At 35.7% G+C, this 23,571-nt stretch overlaps 1 protein-coding gene across 4 annotated transcripts in view; it reads right to left on the bottom strand.

The window, feature by feature from the left end:
- Positions 1–23,571, bottom strand: part of Camkmt (calmodulin-lysine N-methyltransferase) — a 376,955-nt gene that overhangs the window by 284,782 nt on the left and 68,602 nt on the right. The window lies entirely within an intron of this gene.

Here is a 23,571-nt window from a genome sequence, read left to right as displayed (position 1 = left end):
ATGTTGATTTTTGCATGAATGTTTGTTTGAAGTACATTTTTTAAAAAAGGAGACAAGGGCCTTCATTGATTATATTTCAATAGTGTTTCTATGTTTTCACATACATCAGGTACACATGTGGCAAGCACTTGAATGAAAATAATAAGAAAGCTCCCAAAGATGCAGTTGTGATCTTTATTTATTTAAAGGACCAAAAACTCCTCTCTAAAATCTGAGACCATCAGTACTATGCTTAGTTATAAGCTTAATGAATTCTAGTTACTGATGTTTATTACATTCCAAAGTACACTGGGAATAGTTGTTAAAAAAGGTTATACTATGTTAAATTAACTCAAGTCATCATATATATCTACATTTTATTCCTAAAACTCCAAAACTCTACCATGGCCCCTTTAACAAAACAGATTACCAGTCTGTCTAAAAAATTATTCACATGATTGCTCTGATTCAATTTTGTTAAATGCCTAAATCATTTAACCACCAACCAAAATATGAACAGGGAACTGTGTACAAATTTATAATTAAAAATCTGTTTTTTTATGATTTACTAACTTGCTAAGTATGTGGTACTACCAATATTAAATTATATCATATTTTCACATTATGCTTAAATAAGTAAAAGAAAATTTTAAATATTTATTACATATTTTAATGGAATAATTTCTTTTGTTCAAATATATAGCAAATCTGAAAGAATCTTATAGATAGTACTCATATACCCACCAACTAGATTATATCACTAACATTTTATCATGCTTGTTTTAGCATGTCTTTCCATCTAAAATAGAAAGTTTTAATAAAAGGTAAACATATTTCAAAAGAATAAATGAAATAAAGAATAGTAAAAAGAAGATAATACTTTACTTAATAATGAACTTAGAAGAATAATAGTTAAGCTTTTGACTGCAGCAAGATTCTCATAAATGATCATTTCCATCTTAAAAAGCTATAATATCACTTCATCTTAATAGAGACAATTGACTCTTAATTAATTCTAGATTAGATTCTGACTAATTATTATATCTTAATTTGAAAGGCAAGGTTATGACAGTAATGGTAGAACATATTTCATCAGTCTTGTGGAAAGACTATAGACCTCCAAGACACAAAAACCCTTTTAGTTTTGAGTTATAAAATGAGAATTAAATTAATGATCTTTCTAATCCTTATCAGACAGTACAACTATTCTAATTCAACCTTGTATAACACATATATATTATGAGATGCATATTCTACTTCAAATCTTCACTTCAACAAAAGAATGTCCATTAGGAACCGAATGTATTTCTTTTGCCCCAATAAGATTATTTTTCAATTAACACATTTAAGATTTTGGTGAATTTAGAGAGTTTACACCCTTTCTGCCTTTTACTTATTTTATTTATATGAGAAATAAGTTGCAAGGTTTGAGTCACGAACATGAACACCAGCTTAGCCTCTGCTTTCATTTTCGCAGATGAGTACTTGCAAAGAATGTTCAGGGCTGCTTCCTCAGATCCTTTGAGTGGGCACTTCCTGAAAAACTCCAACAGGTCAGAGCTCATAGGGAGTTGCAAAACAATAGACAAAGCACATTTTTAATGCTCAATAATCTTTGATACATTAAAGATTTAAGGGAGAGAAAAACCTCCACTCTCAAAGCCCACTATTCTTGAAATAATCTTTAAAGCATTATTAGTGCCAAACGCTGTGATTTTGTTTCATTGAAATGTTTTTCACACCTAAAATTATTACGGGCTCCAAACAGAAATAGTGAATTGTACTTTTTATTCTCCTTTCTTCCAATGATAACAAAGTATATGTTAATCAAAAGTGAGTTAAGTCTTCCGATATTTATTCTCCAAAATGGAAACATGGTTTTAATTTGAATATTTGGTTTTGAAATGATAGATGAAAATGCATGGCTGAAAGTGTTTCTTAAAACATGTTAGTGTACACAAGACACTCTTGATCATCCTAAACTATGTGTAAGCAAGTTTGGAACGCTTCATACCCCCTTTTCACATTTGTATTTGTTGATGAACCAACGATGTTTAACACTAAAATCCTCAAAACTCAATGACTGAAAATAATTGCTTCTCTCTTTTCTTTCCTGAGTACTCTGAAGCCCAACCTAAAGATTTAGAGCTGACTGGACAAACATAAAGGATGTCAAAAACAGTGACCACTGACATGCCATTCAAGGCACATGGAAGAGAGTTCAGGCTTGAATGCCTCTAAACCGCTCATTGGTAAGATCAGCTATCAGTGAGAGGCAGTGTAAGTCAGCATTATTCACTGAGCCTGCTATGACCTTAAAATCATTGCTCCTGGGGCATGTTCATCCACCAATTAGTTTATATGCTCACTGGAAATCCACTGCTCAGTAAATGCATCGGTCTCTCATTCCACAGTGTTGATGAAGTGTGTGTGAATGGCTTTCTCTCCACAATGTCACCCCGAAAGCTGACCCATCTCAAGCCAACGCATTCAGGTCACTTTAGCACCCTCTAGTTTTCACTGATTTTGATACTTTCCTTAAAAACTACCATAGCATAATTTACTTGATAAACACAAATATTATGGTAATTATAAAAGGATATATAATATATAATGTAAATGAAAATGAGAATAGAACTTTTCAGTCCTCCAAAGGAAAAAATTACTAATAGCAACTACAGTCTAAGATTAAGAAACATAAAACATAAGAAACGCTTTTACTCACAAAAGTGTTATTTTCTGTCAGATATTTGTTAATATCTTTAAAAGAAGAAATGTCCTAGCTGTTTTTAAGTAATTATTAAATAACACAAATGTGCCATTCCTATTGTTTCTAAGATGTTAAAGAAATTAACATCTTTGGGCAGGGAGAAGTCTACTGAATAAAAGGAAGCACATTTGAAAACTAGTTTTAAAATAATATAATATGACGTGTAAAAAGGTTGGATCTCAAAATAAGGAAAAGAAAAAGATCTCCACGGTTTATAATCACTAGGACATAAAACCCAGGGTACAGCAGAGAGTCCACGAGAAGGAAACTGACGATGGTTAATACAAATAAAACCATCCTAAAAATAATTGTAAACAAGTAAACAAAAGATCAGGGAAGCAGGTATATCAGTACAAAGACTGTTAGCTGCAGTAACTTGTATAGATTTATTTTGAAATAACTTGACAGTAGGGCCTGGGAACAAAACTGTCCTGGTTTTCCCCCTTCAGGTTACCATGAGGGTAGAAAATCTCCCTGAACTGAAGGGTCAGCCTTTAACTCATTTCCATCCTGCTTCTTGGGAAATGATCTGACTGAGGTTTTGTCTGGCTTTGTTTTGAACAGCTTTACTAAGTTATAATTTCCATGCCACGCAGTTCACTCATTTAAAGTACACAACTCCATTTTCGGTATGATTACAAAGCTGTGCAACCATAGTCACCACCATTTTTAACATTTTCATCACCCCTAAAAGAAACCCCATTTCCCTTACCCTTCCTAATGCGCTGCCTAATGCAATTGCTCATCTAGGGGCTGGGGATTTAGCTCAGTGGCAAAAGTGCCTGCCTGGCAAGCGCAAGGTCGTGAGTTCAGTTCCCGGTACCAGAGAAAAAACAAAAAAAACAAACAATTGCTCATCTACTTCTGACTACAGATTTGCTTCTTTTAGACAGTTCAGATAAATGATATTTTTAAATATGTGGTTCTTTGTGATGGACTTCCTATACCTCGCATAATGTTTTGAGGTATCATGTATAAATAATTTATTCCTGAAAAATATTTTATTGAATAAATGTAACACATTTTATTTATCTATTTCCTGAATTTTACAGTAATGCAAAATAATTCCTGAGAACTCATAACATATGCGCACAGATAATCACTAGAGAAAAATCTGTTTTCAAATGTGAATTATATGTCCTATGTGTGTTCTTAGTTGGGTAGACAACTGATATACAAAATTAATAACTTTGATTTACAAGATATAATACACAATTGCTAAATTTGCACATCAAGAATAGTTCTGAAGAATTAGTAAAGATATTCACAGAGCAATACTTAAAGTTACATTAAATATATGTATGTCCCATGAGCTGATAGCCCTGCATCTGAATGCATAGCCCAAAGAAATTCTCACACAGCAAAATTTACTGCGATAGAGCATTGAAAGCAAACTAAGAGTGGTTAGGTAAAGTATGGCAGATGTTTATCGTGAAATATTATGTATCACCATATGAAATAAAGCAACAAACTGGATGAATATGCAGCAATGTGGATAAATATTGTACTAAAAGTTTGAGTGAAAAAAATTCAGAAATAGAATAAAACCTCTATCATAATACTAACTCTGTGTTTGTGGTGGGGGAGAGGTGAATGGGTACATTTGTTTTTTTAGTGGTACTTGGAATCAAACCCAGGGCCTTCACATTGAGCTACATTCCTAGCTTTTTTATTTTTTGAGACAGGGTCTCATTAATTCACTAAACTGCCCAGGCTGAGTTCAAACTCCTATCTAAGCCTCCCAGAAATATAGGATTACAGGAAGGCACCACCACACCTGGTTTATAACACTACTTATATAAACTCAAAATATAAAACCTGTTATGGTGTGCATCTTAAATGTTTCCCAAAAGCTCACCCATTGGAAGTGTAGTCCCCAATGCAGCAGTGTTTTGAGGTAAGATCTTAGGGAGAAGACTGGATCATGTAGTCCCCAATGCAGCAGAGTTTTGAGGTAAGATCTTAGGGAGAAGCCTGGGTCATAAAGACTGGATCTCTACTTGCATGAAGGGAATAATCCATTTATAGATTCATAATTTAGTGGGCTCTTGGGAAGTGGTGGAAACCTTAGGAAGAGGAGCCTAGCCAGAGGAAGCAGAACATCAGAGGCGTGCCATTGAAGGGCAACTCTTGTCCCAGCCTTTTCTGCCTTTACTGTTTGCTTTCAGTTTGCCAGGAAGCGAGTAGTCCTCGTCACCACATACTCCTGCCACCATGATATTCTGCCTCGTGATAGGTCCCACAGTGACCAAGTCAACCATGGACCAATAGCTCTGAAAACATGAGCCTAATAAGACTTTCCTCCTTTTCAGTTGTTTATCTTAGGTGTTTTGTCACAGCAAGGGAAAACCAACTCACACCCTAAACAACAGTACGTATTTTATAAGAATACATTAAGATAAACAAATAAGTTACAAAAGACAGTGGCAAACAAGGAACCAATGATGATAGTGTGCTACAACTGAAAAGTGTACTACTCAACTCTAAGTCACAGATCTTTCGTTGTTGTTGTTGTTGTTTTACGTCACTCTGCATTGATGCAATCGGAACCCACAATCTAATCACTTCCCAAAAGCCCACCAGCCCATCAGCCAACCCTTTAGAATATGGGAAACATGCTATATATATTGGGAAAGGGGAATGTTAGAATATACAGCTCATGCCTTTTAGGATATTACAAAATAATTACATAACACAAGAAACAAATAAAAGGAATCAATGATTGTAGAGGAAAGTATACTCCATGATGAATTGTAAAACGTGGGCTTCCCTCTTACTGTTCCTACTTATTAGCCAAATGCCTCCAGCAAAATCTCTTCATCATTATGCATCTCATTTTCTTCATCTGAAAACTAAAAGAAGTAGTTATGTTCTAAGCACTAGGATGTTTTTTCCAATGCTGAGGTTCCATGTTTCAATAACAAAGTAACAAAGATGTGCCATATATCCACCAAATAAAAATCCAACTTTTAATGAAAATAAACTACAACTGATAATTTACCCTTGTCTTAAATGATTCAACATGACAAAATTTTGTTCACAAGATGTTGTCAGAGGACATTGTGAAATGATAGGAAAACACTCAAGGGTAAAGGCAGTTGGGATGTAGGAAAAGAGAAGGGAAAGAAGGAGAAATTTTGTATGTATGTACATACAGGAGAGTTAACATAGTTGTCCTACTGTCTTCTATTTCTTCACTGAAAGAAACTGTCAATGAGTCCTTGATTGATCAATATTGCATGTCTCTATCTGTTTTCATGAGAAACCACTTTGAAGATATCAATATGTCATACAACAAGCACTGTTAATTTCCTACCACTTTGTTTGTAACTCTGTATTGTCTGTACTGTTCTTTTGCTATTTTGTAAAAGGCTGTCTGTTAATGTTTTCCTCCTTTTATTTTTAAAATAAAAAAAAAAGATGTTGTCAGAGGATAAATCACACTAAAAAAAACAAATGGGTGATCAAGTATAAACAGCCTTTTTAAACACTAAAGGAAAAAAGAACAAACCAAAGTCCAGCTGTGGGAATCATCAATGCACATATATATGTATGACAGTGAACGTAAAGACAGAGATAACCACATCTTGTGGCTATAATGAAGACTGTCTGAAAACAAACTTTAGATAGAAAGACGGATTGATGAAAGGTCTCAATGCTGGGGAGAAAATCATGACTTGCTACTATAAGCGCTGTAGCAGCACAATATGAGACACACAGTGGGAGAAGACAGAGTGGGAGGAGGTCACTGGGTGTGAACTCAGGTTATTAAAGAGAATGAGAATAGAAGAGAAAGACAAAATCCAGGAGGCTCTGGAAATGAACGCTCAATGCCACTGAATCTGACACATAACTGGCATTCAATAACCTTTCAACTAAGCCATTCCCCCCCCCAAATATTCACAAACTTATCATGAAGATGAACTGATTGATGAATCATATTGCCAAGACTCTTCAGGTGAACACTGTCTTATAAGAGATCAAGAGCCTCGAAAAGCTGTTTCAGGTTTTTTCTACCACCAGCAAAGAACAGGCTGTGCTCAGGAACAAGCTATGTAATGTCAGTCAAGTCTTCATACGCCTCATCCTTCCTCCCCTTGCCAATGAGCCACATCGTCCCCATTGCACTCCGCAGCTCTAACGGCAGCTTAGCATCCTCTTGGTACTTTATTTGGTTAGATATTTATGGGTAAAGAAGAATACTGCTAAAAGAATAGGAATTTGTGCTTGTTAAGCACTAATGCACAGTTTGGTAGCATGGATTCTTCCCTAAAAGCTACAGGTATCAACACACTTTCTGTTATCTCTGATTCTTCCTTTAGTCTATCATCATGCAGGTGCCTCTTGCTTTGGGGTTAGTCAAATTTCGATCAATCTCCTCCTTACACAATGACGTGTCCTTCCCTGCCTCTAGCTATCATTGATTTCTCCCTTGCCTCACACAGGCACTGGATGGTTTTACATTTGATAATAATCAATTTAGCACTTAATTTTGTATTAGCCTGCACTACTTGTTTGTTTGTTTAGATCAAACTGTAAAGAGTGTGCAATAGCTGTTTGGTCATATAAAAGATGAGGATGTTTTCTTAGGCATATTACAAAACACTTTTATAAGAGGAAGGAAGTAATAGGAGTGACAGAGAATTCAGAGTATCCTAACATTTCCAAAAATGGAGAAATACAAATGGGACTATTAATACTGACAATTCTAATTAACCTCTTGAATCCACAGTAGCATTCACCCTATAACAGTACTCTACACATTTCAGTTTTCCCTACCTAGGGAAAATATTACCATTATTGTTATTATTTTTTGAGAGAGATAATAAATGATTGTTTGAATGATACTCCTAGTCAATCCTTCAGATAGCTGCAAGCCTGACATTTTGAATGCCACATCATGAGAAAACTAGAGCTATATAAAACACAGTTCAATTGTTTTGAGTTACTGAGCCCCCAAAAGTTGTATGAAATAATAAATCTCTGTTGTTGTTTTAAGTTTTGGGGTAGTTTCTGATGCAGCATCAGGGAACTAGTATATCCTACATAGCACTTCCCTTTCTGTCTTTTTGACTAGAATGTGTCACAAGGCCACCTATAGCTACAAGAGAGTGCAGATAGTATTTTCACTGGGGACTTACTTTTTTGTATTTGTTTAGGTTTTTTGTTTGGTTTGTTTCTTTTGGGGTACGTCTGTTTGTTTTGGGTATCCCCGGCCCTGTGCACACTCAGCCTAACCAAAGCCTGGGTCCTGGTTCTGCAATCAAGGGAGAAGAAAGAGTTCCTGGATCTCAGGTGTGCAGCTACTCCACTTCTACTTCAGTTTGATTTTCTTCAGAAAGAAAAAGTGGTCTTCAGAAAGGAAGGAATGATGAAAGGATAAAGATAAGCACATAAAGAAAAAGACGCAGCCCACAAGAAGTAAGGAAATAACCAATAGCTACTTTAAAAGAGTTTGAATCTGCAGAAAGGGCAACTGCATTCCACCATGCTAACTAAATTTAACTTGTAGCCCTAATCCTCCGTCAGTGATCACACGGAGGAATCATGACAAATAGGGAAGAAAAAGGAAACCAGAATATGGAAATGTTTTGATTTTTTTGGAAAAGGGAAATAAATAGACATAAAAATCTTGAACAGAATCTTAATATTTGTGACAAAATTCTGTAACAGATTGACAATTATGTAGTTTATACGCATGTATAATATAAGGCAATGTCCAAGAACAGACAAAAATGTTTTAGTAACAAGTATAGGAAGTGTCAGAAGGCTTCTTTTTGCTTTGAACCTTGGCCTTGACTTTTCATTATTCTTAGCAGTGACTTAAAGACATAAAAGATATGCCTATCAAATGCTCATGTGACACATCTGGGAATGATACATATAATAACAGAATCAAAATTTTAAATGATCTTGACAGCTTACAATACTGTCATTCACACTTCTAAAAATTCTAAGAAATTATTTCATGGATTTAATTTCAGTCTCCCCCAAAATGCTAAATTCCTCAGGGCAGGACTGAACTGGATGCTCTTTTAAAAACCTCCTCTGGTATCCAACACAGTACTGGGTACACAGTAGGTATTTTATTGATATGTAAAGAATTGAATTCAACTGTATTAGTTAGAAGAGAGGAAGGTTTAGAATGAATTACTCACCTATGTAACGTAGTATCTTCTTACTGTTTATGAGGCTCTATCACCTATTTCCTTCAAAGACCTCTACAAAATGGAATTTGTCATCACACTCTTCCTGAACTAATGTATACCCTTTTAAGAAAGACTGCAATAGACAAAACTCTACATGACACTTACAGGCTTTTGCATTTTTATCTATTTTTGTTTCAGTACTATGCCCAGACCTGGGCCACTGGCAGACTTTAAGCTCACTAGGCAGCTTCAAGAGAACTGAAAGCATTCGCCATACACATGAAGTGAGAGCAGATGCACACCCCCTTTGCCGCGCTGCACAACATAACATTTTCTTGTTACAATTCAGTATCATTGCGGCAAGATAAGCACACCCCATAGTCTAATTTAACAGACATGAAGAAGTCAAGCTCTATTGTTCAATGTCACAGCCAGCCAGCCCTGCACGATCAACCTTTATTCTTTTCTGGCTTCATTATGAGGATGATGCCTTTCAACTGTAGTGACTAAACCTGTTAAACTACAAAGCAAGAAATTTATAGAACCTTTATAAGAGTAATACTGAACAGCTTAAATGTAAAACCTACAATTAAATTCCAAAACTAAGCACTTCACCCCCAAGAAAATGCTAAGTAGTTCTTCGGCAACATTCCTGATTTACATACCCCAAAGATGACAGGACCTATATACATATATGCTGCAGTGATATTAATAGTAATTTTTAAAGTGATGTTCAATATAAAAACATGGTAATATTAACCCATGCGTTACAAAACTAATAAATTCCCCCTTCACATATCAGGGACAGGAGTTATGCTTAGCATACCAGGGAAAGGAGCTTTTTCATTTTCAAAAAGCCTTCTTTTGTCAGATGAAAAGCTCTGAGAGTAAAATATTTCACTATAGTTCAGCGTTAACAATGGATATGCCATTAGATTACCATACAAGTGAATAAAGCACCAAATGATACGAACATTTTTTCACACTTTAGATTTTGATGTGAAATGAGTCTAATTATTTATTCATAGACTTTTCCTCTAAGGAGTTCAAAGTATTATATTTCAAATCTTCAAACACTTATTTCCTAAGCCCTAAAAATCTACCAAGTAGGACAGAAGAACATGTGGCAGGGAAGAAGATAAAGAAAAGCAGCACAAAAGAAAAGGTTGATTGGAAGGACTCGAGCACATTTTAAACATGAGGTGGTATATTTTATTCACTCACTTATTCTTTAGTGATTCCAACATTTATTGAATACCTATTGTACATCTAGTTCGTGCCAGATGTTAGGGATATAAAAACAACCCCTGCTCCAGCAGCTCTCCAGACAGAGGGATGACAGACAGTTACAGTGATAATTGCATGTGCCAAGTACTGGAACTGAAATATAACGAGCACAGGGGAAGGAACCACTGACTTGGGGAAGACTTTAACAAGAGGGTAGAATATCATTTGCATTTAGAAACACCAGCCAAAGTCCATCACGGAATTAAGAGAATCTTCAAGGCAGAGGTAATATTATGTTGAAGTACAAGAAACTGTCAGAAGTTTGACCTGTTCAGGGTGTGTGAGAGATGCAACGTGGGAAGAGATGACACTTAGTGCCTAGAAATCACAGGCTTCAAGTCTGTTCTGTAAAGAGCTTCCAAGAGTGCCATCATCGAGATAAGGAAAAGTAGGCACAAGACTAATAAAATGAGCAGATATAAAGTGTGTGTGTGTGTGTGTGTGTGTGTGTGTGTGTGTAATATATTCCAGAGCTACCTGAGATACTACAACCAATGCTATTGGGCTTTTGACTTGCCTCTGTGATTGGCCACTGCTAATTTTTCAAGGCAACTGAAAGGGCTATATCACACCTTTCCCCTCATTCACCTCATCTATGCCACTCTGTAAATGTCAAAATACATTGAAAATTGTTGCTCAAAATTCAATAGATATAAAAATCCAAGACTGACTTTGTAGCTATACGCCTCTAAACCATCTTTTATAGCAATGTAAACTAGTTAAAAAGAAGAATATATAGCTACAGAGTGATAAGGTAGACCAGCCACTTTTAAAATTTGAATTCTATATACCTATAACAATTCACCATTTTTTTCTTTGATACCGGAAATCGAACTCAGGACCTTGTGCTTGCCAGGCAGGCATTGTACCACTGAGCCAAATCCCCAGTCCTAATTCACAATATTAAGAGTATACAAAGGCATTATATCATCCCTTCTGTGTTAGTTTAAAGAAAAAGTAAAAAAAAACAAGAGAGAGTTAACCATACACCTTTTTATACAGGTAAACATCTGTATTTAGTGAATAGAAAAAATGTAAACCTCATACCGTAGTATACACTACAGTACAGCATTGTGTTAAATGTATTAAGATAAGACTAGATAGTGTATCAGATCTCAGGTTCTTCTATTTGAAAGCTTGATGACACAGGCTGAGGATTAATATTTTAGACTCATCATTCTGACCCTACAATTCACTTATGATTTAGCCTAGATCTCATCAACCATCAGCACTGACTTAGACAAATTATGAGTCATAATTTAAAGGTCAAAGAACTTTCTAATCCTGAAAACTTTTGATGTAGGGAAAGGATAACTACTTTTCTAGAAAGTCAGACCAAAAGACAAAAACTTCAAGTATCCAGACACCTGAAACAGAAAAAGAGACCTGACTATAAACTTGTAGTGAGTCACAAGAAAAGTGTTCCGACATGTAACAGGGAACAGGTGGGGAGAAATTGTTACGGGACCAGAACTAAAGGAATACATGAAGAGGCAGGGAGAACACGCCTGCGGTGGCGGCCGGGTAAGTACGAGTGTAACTCTAACATTCCTCTCATGATGTGGAACTCAACTCAGGGAAAGTGACAAGACTAATGTAACACGAGCCACTTTGAGAAAAGAGAAAATGTATGGAAAAGAGCTGACTAGAGAATCCTGACTACTCCAAGTAAAAGACAAATTCTATAGAAAAATGTCAGGATATTCAAAATAGAAGTCAAAAAAAAAAAAATAAGGAAATGAAGTTTTATAGTTAAGGTCAGTACAGACAGTACGTAATTGTGAAGTACTGGGAATACTTCTGTGGAAATGAATGTATTTAGAAAGACATGGTGGTGCACACATATAGTCCTAGCTACTTAGGAGGCTGAAGCAGGACAATGACTTGACTCTACGAGTATAAAATGAGCCTGGGCAACACAGCAAGATCCCATGTGTAGAAAAGAAAAAGAAACAGGAAAAGGAAAGGAAAAAGAAAAAGGAAAGCAAAAGGAAAATGAATGCATTGAAAGTAGCATTGTTTTAACCGACTTTTCTGATAGAAATATCCTGCCTTCTCTGTACAATATGGTAACCAACCACAAGCCACACATGGCTATCACCTACTCGCTACATGCTCAGTGGACTGAGGAACTGAAATTGTAATTCTATTCATTTAGATTTTGTTTTAATTCATTTAAAGTTGAATGTTAAAAGCCATGGGTAGTAGTTATCATATTGGATGGGTAGCTTAATACTTTAAGGGTTTATGCATTTTTTACAGATAAAATAGTAGGAACAGCACATGGTATAAAGTTAGATCTTGGTTTCAAACCCCAGCATCGACATTAGCATTTATCAGCATGGGTCCTTGGGGCAATCTGAATGTCATATTCTTTATGCAAAAATGAGAGTAATTCTGCATTTCCTATAACTGCTACAAAGACCCACTGTTCGTATGATTTCCCTGAGGTACTGTGTAACTTAGAGATGACGAGCTCAGTTCAGCTTTCAAAATTTCAGAAACTTCAAGGAAATTAGAGCTGTCCTAGAATCACAGGACTAGTGGATAAAGCATCTCAAGCCTTGCAAGAATCATTACATTTTGATAAAGCCTATATAAATGAAAAAGAAAAGGCCAAAAATTTTTCCTTTATTCCCTCCCACTCCAGCACTTTCACTTCTGTCCACCCCAGTTATCGTCCTGACACACACCATAGAAGCCCTACCCTGTAAGATAGAGCCACTGTAAAAAAAGATGAGAAGCTCGCTTGCCAATGGGGCCTCTGCCTCAAATTAGAAAATACCCATCTTCAGGAGCATCATCCAGCAGCTCTGCTGTTCGCTCCTGATACTTCTTGACTTACAGCTCTCTTAAGCCCTGCAGAAATTTTCAGATGGATCTAAGCAACCAGAGCACACTGTCATCTCTTGAATCCAGTGTCAGCAGAAAAAAAATGTGAGGGGAAGCAACTAGAAGCAACTCTATCGATAAGTTTGTCCACACCAAAAAAAAAAGAGGAGGTGGGCGGCAGAGCAGTAGAACAGTAGCTTGAATGTAAATGGGGTGGAGAACTACATGGTTAGCAACTGGAATGCTTCCCCAGAGAAGGGAAAATCAAGGATATTGAACAGAGGTGATTAGTTGCAGGAACAGAAAGTGATTCAGGCAAACAAGAAACAATGTTCACGGCAAACTGTGCCCCAAAGAAAGCTTTTAACGCTTTTACAAGCTGATGAAGGTCACAGTTTCAGATTCTAAAAGTGGTGGAAGCATGGCTTCAGAAGAATGAAGCTAACTAGGACAAGAAAACATGGCTCCCTTTTATTATTATTCATCCAGCAGCTGTCCTTTTGGTCAAGTCGTCCGTCCAAGGAGAAATAGGTATGGTAATTATAAAACAATGCGCTGAGTAAAAACGGGAGCACAGAACCCTGTGAGTTACAAAAAAGGGCAGCGACCAAGCTTTGCCTGTCTTCAGTATAACCCTCTTACATTTACAGCTTTCATACAACCATGAAACCAAAACAAGTTTGCAAAGTAAACACAAAATCTCAAACCGAATTAAATTCAAACTGAAATCATCAACTTAATGAGGTGACTAATGTTTAACTAAAATAAATTCATAATAGTGGGCTTTGTAACTTCATAACTTCATATAGCAGAGGAAATATACTGGAATGGTGAAGTGCATGAACTTTGGAGCCACAGTGTCTGAGTTCAAATCCCAGCTCCATGTACTGTCTGAGTGAACTTAAATACAAAATACACACCAAAAACGAATGAGCTTTAAAAATTCAACACAGGGCCTGTCTCCTGAACTTTTAGAAGTGCTGGTTCATAAAACCTTTACATGTAAAGGTAGCCTCCTGGATATTTCCACTATAAGCCTCCTGGATATTTCCACTATTCTGAAGTTGACTCATCTTATTCTACCTACCTTTCGTTATACCGTAATTACCCAGAGGCAAGGCGCTGCTCCATTTGCCACATTATCCTACATTTCTTGCATATAATACACATTCAGCAAATATTGCCTGGATTAGTTTTTCATTTAATCTCATTAATATTTTCTAAAATATACTTTTCATATGAACAAAAAAGATCACACATGAATTAAAGGATGTCATATCATACTCCATATAATTGATTCTGATAATTTGATTTGCCGGTTTAATCTCAGAAACTTTTACTTTAGTCCTAAAATGGTTCACATAATTTCCCATTGCTTCAAGTTTTATAGTCTTCTGTAGCTACAAGGCCTATTTTCAGACATGTGTTACAGAAAGATAAAACATTTTTAAGCATAAAAATTTTATTTCTCCACTTAAGCAAAGAGGTTTGATGTCATACCGTCTGTGTTCACATTCCGCCTCCTCAACTTACTAGATGGGTTTACTGTGAACAAGTTACTCAACCTACGCCTTGAAGTGGCTGTGAGGACTAAATAAAAACGACTGTAAAGTGTCTTGGATAGAATCTGGTTCAGGAAATGTCACTTGAAAACCACCTCTGTATCAGACTTTGGTGATTTCCTTTGTCACCAAACCTGACAAACTCAACACCCACTGCTGTAGGAGTGTGTGTCTGATCCAGTGGCGGAGACTGGAAAACAAAGGGCAGGATGAACAAAAAACCTCCACGCCTAAACACTGACTCAAAGTGCTTGTTCTGATAGTCTTACATTAAATATGATAACATTTACTTTTTTTCTTTTGGAAAGCCATTACCAGCTTGTGTGGGGCTAGTTTCTGTCCTTGCAACTCCAGAGGGCAAGATAAAAGGGTTTTGTAAAGCTACTCTGTAAGAAGAAAGGACTGGAAGCCCCTGGGGTTGCCTGTGCTCAGCAGTACGCTTGCCACCTAAGCATACATGATCCCTCTCCAGTCTGCTAAAATATACAAACATCTCCTGACCTTCTTGGTCTGACCAAAACAATACTGAATTTTTAAGAGGAATATCATTAGTGGTTCAAAGAAAATAAAAGTACTAGAGAAGTATGGACACAAGGGAGTTGAAGATTTTCAGCCACTGGCGTAACTGTTCCAGGTCCCCTCCCAAGCCCCTTCAGGAGAACAACTGCCCTCAGTGACTCTGCTTGGGGGCCCTTTGGGGAAGGGACTGAAGTAGGAATCTAACTTCCTCTAGCCTGTTGAAATAGATTACTGATGAATGAAGGAACTGGAAAAAGATTTTTATCTAGTTAAATGTTAACCTATTAACAAAAATCTCAGCTGTCACCTACTATTACAAAACGTTTTGTTTTTGTTTTTGTGCCGGGGATTAAACCCAAATGTGCTAAGCATATATTCTACCACTGGGCTACACCCCAGCCCAAAGATCCTTTTTGCTTAAGGACGAAGATAATCTTCTCAGCCACTCCTTAATATTCTTCAATAAAATGTATATAGGAGGGAGGGGACCTAGTAGTTTACAAAACCAAAAATTTAGGGACAGGCTAAGGATGTACCCCAATGGTAGAGCATACACTTAGCTTGTTCAATGCCCTGGGTATAGTCTTCAGCACCATAAATAAATAAATAAGACAGAAGGGTAAGCACTCAAATATCAAGGAAGATTTGCAAAAAATAAAATTAAATAGTCAGGCATGAAATTAAAATGGCATGTTGTAAATTCCATGATTATCAAAAATTCATTTGCAATATAACCTTTCATCTGTTATGCAATTTAGTGTCTGAAAAAAATCAAATCTTCCAGTTATCTAAAACATTACTATAAATACCAAATCTTTATTTGAATTTGATGAAAATCTAAGATATAATGCTTTTATACCTTCTTAAAAAGAGTTTTAAGAACATTATTTTCTCAAGGTGTAAAAATCATCATTATTATGGATATAAATTATTTTAGTGACTATATTTACATACTACTAAGAGTATATGCGGCTTAGTGACACTGCACAAAATCGGACTTTTGTTCAAATCCAGCCCTCAACCTGTTTTTCTATGGCCCTTAAGCCAAGAGTGATTTTTATAGTTTTAAAGATTACTTTACATGCAATAAAGATCTTTTGTGGCAACAGCCTAAAGTATTTACTCTCTGACCCTTTGCAGAAAAAGTTCGCCGACCGGTCTGAAATGATTGGAGCTTAGCAGGCCTTAGATATTATTAGTGTGTCCCCTTTTTTCTTTTCTTTGCTGAGGAGGCAAAGGCTTTGCAGTGAAAAGTGCGTTTTAGTCCTAGATTAATCACATGCTATCTGTATGCCCTTGGGCACCTACTTACCCTCTTTAAGTCTTTGTTTAATTACTTGTAAAGTGGAAAGAAACATGCCAACTTCACAGGATTTCTAGGTGAACTTCTAGGTGAGGTAATATGACAGATATCAGTAAATGAAAACCATTATTATATCAGGCGTCATCAGACAAAGACTACCTCCAGAAGGAGGATATGCAACTTTGTAAATTGTGAACAAAGAAGGTAGAATTAAAATATTTTTGTTTTAAATTTTCTTAAGAAGGTCTGTCTGCTATATGAAACCATCATGAACTTTCTTTAACCTTTATATTAAACATTCTCAGTTCTTACATAGTAAATTTGACTAAAAGCAAAAGACATATCAAATAATAGCCATGACAGTCAAGCAACTTCTGAATTCAGAAACATAGTGATTAAGTCACTACTGGAAAGCCAGAATCTATTTTTGAGTCACTTGGATCACCTTTATTTCATTATACATTTTATAACATCAAAGCAAAACATGGCATAATTTCAGGCACTGAATCACCATCAAACTGAGTTGCAATTAAGGATAAGAACATCATTAAGTTTTAGGTAATGCTTGCAATTGTAAGTAAGCAGTGCCTTTCTATTCTTCTGGAAAATGTCATTTAGGAGGTTTCAACAATTCTCCTAAACCTAGACTGTAAGTGCCATGCTTGAATTTTTTTTGGATGCATGCCCAACAATAAACGATCCACAATGATCTGAGGACAGCACTTCCATCCAAGAACTTAATCAGATTAATGATGTATTTGTTTTATAAAAATGAAGTACATTAAGCCTGAGAATACCTAATTTACATACTAAATGGTTGCTAGGGACCAAAAATACTAGTGGTTTTTATAAAACTGAGGTTACAAAATTATCTATTGTCTTGAAATCTGTTAGTAAATAGCAGTGAAATGCAAAATAATAAACAAATGTTAATTAGTAGTATTTATATATGTAAATTCATTAGATGTTGTGTCGTTGTTCAAAACAACCTAACGATGCTCATATTCCAAAACATACGCGCCCCAGAGATACCATGACGCTATTATGTGAAGTTGGAAAGAACAGCAAACTATGTTTTCTAGTTGATTTGACCTCAAATCATGATTCACATGCCACTCTAATATTTTCATTTGGGGGTCCTAGTTTAATATATGCAAATATAAACAGTAAATTAACAGGCTAGGTTTCTGCCATTTTTTTAGAAACCTATTAGCAATCTTCATCTAAAAAGGGAAAGGAGAGCTTTCACAAAACAGCTGAATTTCACCAAACCCTTTAATAAAAGCTGAATTTCACCAAACCCTTTAATAAGAATTAATTTCTTGATGTTCTTTTGGGTTTCCTTACACACACACATACACACACAAACACACACTAGTGTTTATTGATTTGGGGAGGAAACAATAAACACAGGCACTACAGGGCTAAGGACTCCGGCAAGGAAGCAGATATTTACAATACAAAGGACAGTGTTGCAATTCAGTATAAACAAAGAACTCTGGAAACAAAGAAAAGCCAGCCACCAGCTCAGCAGGGGAACAGGGTATAAGCCTCGGAGAGAAAGCAACAGTTTACAACCCCTCTCACCTGAGATGATGGCGGTAGGAGTGGAGAACTGGGAAAGGTATAAATTATAGAGGTCTGCAGATATCTAGATCTTTCTCTGGCTTAAAAGAAGGGGAGGGAAATGTAAGTGTCATTTAAATCTAGTCAGACTCACAAAAATTGGGTTTATCTTGAATTAGGTTAAGTATTTTTATACAGAAGCTTAATTTTAACAACTTGGATTTGTATTCAATAATTAGATAAGACAGGAAGTTTTAAACACAGAATTTAAAAACTACATGAAAAGTTCATGAAACTTGAAAATTAAAAATTAATTTATTTAATTTATGAATTTATATAGAGACTTTTAAAATATATGATGGAAAAGCATTATTTTTGGATACCTTCACACATCCTGGAATGAAATCTAGAAATGAAAAATAAATAATTAAGGAACCAGGCGTGGTGGTGCACACCTGTAATGCCAGCACTTGGGAGGTTGAGGCAGGAGGATCATGGCAAGTTCGAGACCAGCCTGGGCCACAAAGTGAGCTCAAGGCAAAACCCTGTCTCAAAAAGACAGAAAAAATAATTAATTAATTAATTAATTAGGCCAGTTTTTTTAGCTTTAAAAAATTGAGACGTGTATATATGTGAATTAAAATATCACATTATACCTCATAAAAGGGATATGTGTTCATTTAATGTGTCAACATAATATGCTTACTATGTGTCAAAAATAATTTAAATTTTTAAATTTAAGAAACCTCAAGACATACTAGGATAAAATATGATAGAAGAAAAAAGGACTTGAAGGACTATACATTTAAAAATTTATAGATGAAGTTTATACAAACAACATCGAAGAAGCAGACATTAAGATGAGGAGCATAACAAGCTGCAGGCCAGCCTGGACAACTTAGTAAGACCCTATCTCATTTTTAAAAAGGGTTAGGGATGCAGTTCAGTGGCACCCAGATGTAACCCAGTCCCTGTACTAGGGACAGGAGAAGCCTATGCATAATTACATTGTCATCAAATAACAGAGTTCATGAACATTCGGCTGGGTACACGGAATGCTGTAGAAAGTACTTATATTTTGTCCATTGCTTAAACTGTTGGCCAGCCAGCCTCTGACCATCACACTGACCTGAAAGCCTGCTGCCCAGGCCAAAAACTATGCAAATAAAAAGGCTGTTATTCTTGGCAGGTTGTGTAGGTGGGCTTGAGACTATTACTCATTTCGCTGGAAGATTTTTCCACCCCAATCAAGTTGGACACATTATCCACTTACCTCTCAGTTATCTACATGTACACCCCCTCCTTACTGCCCTGGATAATTCATTCAATGAAGAAGATTCACAGATAATGTTGATTTTTAATCTTTATCTTTTACGTACATTATTTTCCATTTTGTAACCGTTCCCATCTTAAATAAAAGCAGTATATTTATGTAAGTTTACAGAAAGAAAAGGAAGCAGGGCACTGGTCTTAAGGACCTTACAACATATTTCACAAGAACAAAAAAAATAATGATTCAAGGAAATGTAAGAGCTGTGGAAAATTTTAAAAAGGGAAATCTTGTAAGCTGAGTTGTGTACACAATAACACAGAGTTCCCTGTGTACTATATCTTTTTATAAGTACGATAGTCCGTGAAGTCATAGATAAATATATCTAACCCTTGGATTTGGTACAGTCCTGGGCACTTAAAGTTTCCTGTTAAGAACGCCGGTAGGGAATAAATATTGTCAAACATGTCATAAGGGATGTTGCAGTAGAGCTGAGGAGATGAGAACTCAGAGCAACAAGGAAGGTTGAGTCAGTTGGTGAGAGATCTGTAATCATATTGCCACAGTATTATTTTAGAAAGAAATCAAACCTCAGTCAAAATGTTCTAAGCCTTGTTAATATTAAAAGACAATGATTTGTTACTTTTAGAAGCAACAAATTCCAACAGAAGAGTAAATCTATTGCTAAGCCATCTGTTATTTGCAGTACATATAATAAACTCAACAGAAGGGTGCACCCCTGCGCTTCCTATAAACAGATGGTTTTTTTTTTTAAGTCTAAAATAGCCTATCACAATGGAGATCTCAACTAACAACCCCCTCCAAAAAGAGATCTCAAGCACACAGCCCGCAGCTGAATACTTGGTTTCTTTTCATTCAGCATACACATAATAAAGATGGCATGACAGAAGCATCTTTTCATCGTGAAACGCATGTAGAGATACAGGAGGATTATTCATCTGAACTGGTTAAACATCTTTTGTACTTGGAATGTAGATGATATATCTAGTTGGCAGGCAGAAGCAGCACAACAGATAAATAGCTCACCTACTTCATTTATTTCACACACACACACTCACAGCCCACACACACAGCACCACACAACTGAATGCATTCATCCTGTAAAAGGACATAATAGATCCCATTATAGTAACATATTTGATTCTAAGGTATTTCTTTTTTTTTAAGAGTAGGAAGAATTTATTGAGAGAAAGAAAGCTTCTGTCTGAAAAGGGCAAAAGTGGGTTGCCCCAGATATTTCTTTTAAATTTAAGAAAAACTAATCCTTTTGAATGAGATACCTAAAAACTTATTTTGATACCTAAAAAATTTTTGTAAGTGGTACTCAAAAACACTTACTTATATAAGCTATACTAAAGCGTGTTTTCAAAAGACAGTGAAATATTAGTGCATATGTCATACCATCTTGTTCATATGACATTCACATTCTCAATAAAACATTCTATCTTTAGTGAATAGTTTGGGGTCACAAATGTAAATTACATGAAATGTATATGAAAAAAGGCAAAAGAAACAAAAAATGTTCTATTTATGCTAAATATAAAGTGTGAATTCTCAGAATGTCAGATATGTCCATTTTTCTTATAAGAAACTTTCTGGCTATGAAATATTTTTAGTATACAAGCCAATGAAAACACTAAGATAACTAAACATTTCTCATGTTATTGACAACTTTGCTTCATCTGTTTTTTGAGACAAGGTCTCACTATGCAGTTTAGACGGGCCTTAAACTCACTATGCAGTCCAAGTGGACCTCGAACTTGTGGCCATCCTCCTGCCTTCTGATTACAGCTGTGCACCACCATGCCTGGCACTGATACCTTTGATTTGAAAAAAGTATACTTAAAATTTACAAATTCAGTAAAACAATAAAAGTTCCATTATATTTATTACTTACAACTTTAATTAATCTTTCTTAGCTTGCATTTTATTAGTAATGAATGTCCAGTTTTTAGCTTACTCTAATCAATTACATATAGTCTTTGGAAATGTCTAATATAGACATTTGTATATAAGGAACTCCCTAGAAAAGGAGATGTGAATATATTTAAATGTATTCAAATACCCCCAACTATTTTAAATTAACTAAAATTAATAAAATTTTAAAAGCCACTAATAGAACAGCTCTAATGTAATAGAAGTACAGAAGAAGATAAGCAAGATGTTAGATTCCTCCCTACCAACTGGACCACGCATTAGTGAGATAGCAAGGAAATACCCTTCCAAAGTTTAACGATTACTTTGTCATGCTTTAATACAGCTATTAACTGAGTATTTACCATTTGCTTATTATTAAGCATTTTTCAGGATTTAACTCATTAGATTTTAATGACAGCCACAGAAATTAACAGTCAGATCTTAGAAAAAGAATTAAATATTTCTAAGGAAGCACATTTTTAAAAAAATCTACATGGAAAAGGCAGTTGAAACATATAAGACCAATTTAGGGAAACCATGTTACAAAGGGAGAGTTTACATGTTAAAATTTACAGCAAACTTACTCCATTAGTCTAAATGAAAATTTAATCTGACTTCTATCTAAAGTATTAAACAAAGTTCCAAAGAGCCATAAATAATATACATCAGTTAATCATCATCATCTGCGGAGTCAAACATTGGAAAATAATGTCAAGAAGTTACCCTGTAATTACTTTGTGGCTCCTTGAGAAACCATTTGACATAATCACTCTTTGACAGCTGCCAAGAGGGAAAATGTTCTATCTCTTCTCCCACCGGTACCCTCTTCTGAGAGCCAGGGGCATTGCTTTTCAGCATTCCCTGATCTGCCAAATGTTTACGAGGGATGTGTGTGGGGTGCCTTCGTAATCAGTGCTCGGGAGGCCTGTCAGGGGTTGAGAGTTTCCAATCAAAGCTGTGGATTCAAGAGAGTCACAGTCAGGGGATGGGCAGTGGGGTTATTATTACCAGTGTGCAGGGGGGAAAATTACTCAAGCACAAGTGAAGAGTATCTGGTTTTATCTAAAAGATTGGAACACCCCACCCACTTCTGTCTATGACATTACATTTCCACTTCCAAGAGAAACTCTCAGTATTCCCCCACAATACAATATGTTAAACATTTTTATGTGCCTGAATATGGGGGAAAAGTTATTTTAAAATGTAACTCCTTCGTATGAACCAGGTAAAATGTTAAATCATCCTGAACACAACTGTCAAAGAAAGTCTGTAATTTCTACCCAGGGTTTTGGGCCCAGGACCACAGTTGGATTTTCTGTCTACATCTGAGCTGATAGAGGCTTGCTCTGAAAGTGAAGCACATCCTTTTAACAGCTCAATTCCAAGATGTGTATATGGTACTTAATTTCTTCCTGAACACTTATTATTGAGCTGTCATCTGAAACCAGTTCCTCACTTCTCAAGAGAAGTGTTTTCTATTATAATTCTCTCTTGGTTTTCATCTGGATCCACCAGAAGGCCTAATCTAGAAGCACAACATGATAAGCCTACAACCCTAATACCTCAGCAACAATGTGTAAGAAAAGCTTTGGGGAAAAAATTTCTGCAAAACAAGTCTATTGTGAAAAATTGAAGCTTTATATTACACTGAGAACTCTTATTCTTATCATGGATTTTTCATTTTTTTCCATCATAAGAGACGCAAGTTAGGCTTGTGACACAGCATGATTTAGAAAGTCTATTGCATTAATGAAAATACCATTGATGCAGTGTCTCATAACTACAGTAAAAAGGGAAAAAATGAAGATAAGAGGAAAAAAAGCAATAAAGGAACTAAGCATGCAATACTATAACAATAGTTCTGGCAGGCTATTTTTTCCCACTGACAGGGACAAAAAGAAGAAAAGTCATTTATACACTTTGGGACATTAAACTGTATTGGCAAGTGTCAGTGGTATTAATTTTCTAAATTTATAAGCTCTTCTCCAGAAATTAATAAAAAGATAATTTATTCTATTTTTCAAATTAAGATGAATACTTGAAAGGGGAAAAAATATATCACTTTAACAAAAAAAAGGTGTTTTATAATATCTTCATGCAGAAAAAATATATACTTTTTTTTTTGTTGTTGTTTTTTTCCAGTACTGGGAATCAAACTCACAACCTTGCACTTGCCAGGCAGGCACTGTGCCACTGAGCTAAATCCCCAGCCCCAAAAATATATACTTAATGTACGAGGTAAAAAGATCACTGACTAAAAAGAAATAGCTAACCGTGCTAACTTAAAGTCAGTATCACTTTCATTTTTGTCCCCAACAGTATCACTTGCATACTTACAATAGAATTCTGCAGTATTAAGAAGTGAATTTACAGACTGCTTTATAATCGGCATTTTA

Source organism: Chinchilla lanigera, unplaced genomic scaffold, assembly GCF_000276665.1.
Source record: "Chinchilla lanigera isolate Chin_1 unplaced genomic scaffold, ChiLan1.0 scaffold00040, whole genome shotgun sequence".
NCBI lineage: Eukaryota > Metazoa > Chordata > Mammalia > Rodentia > Chinchillidae > Chinchilla > Chinchilla lanigera.
The sequence above is the reverse complement of the archived record's forward strand: the minus strand, read 5'-3'. Positions and strand labels throughout refer to the sequence as shown.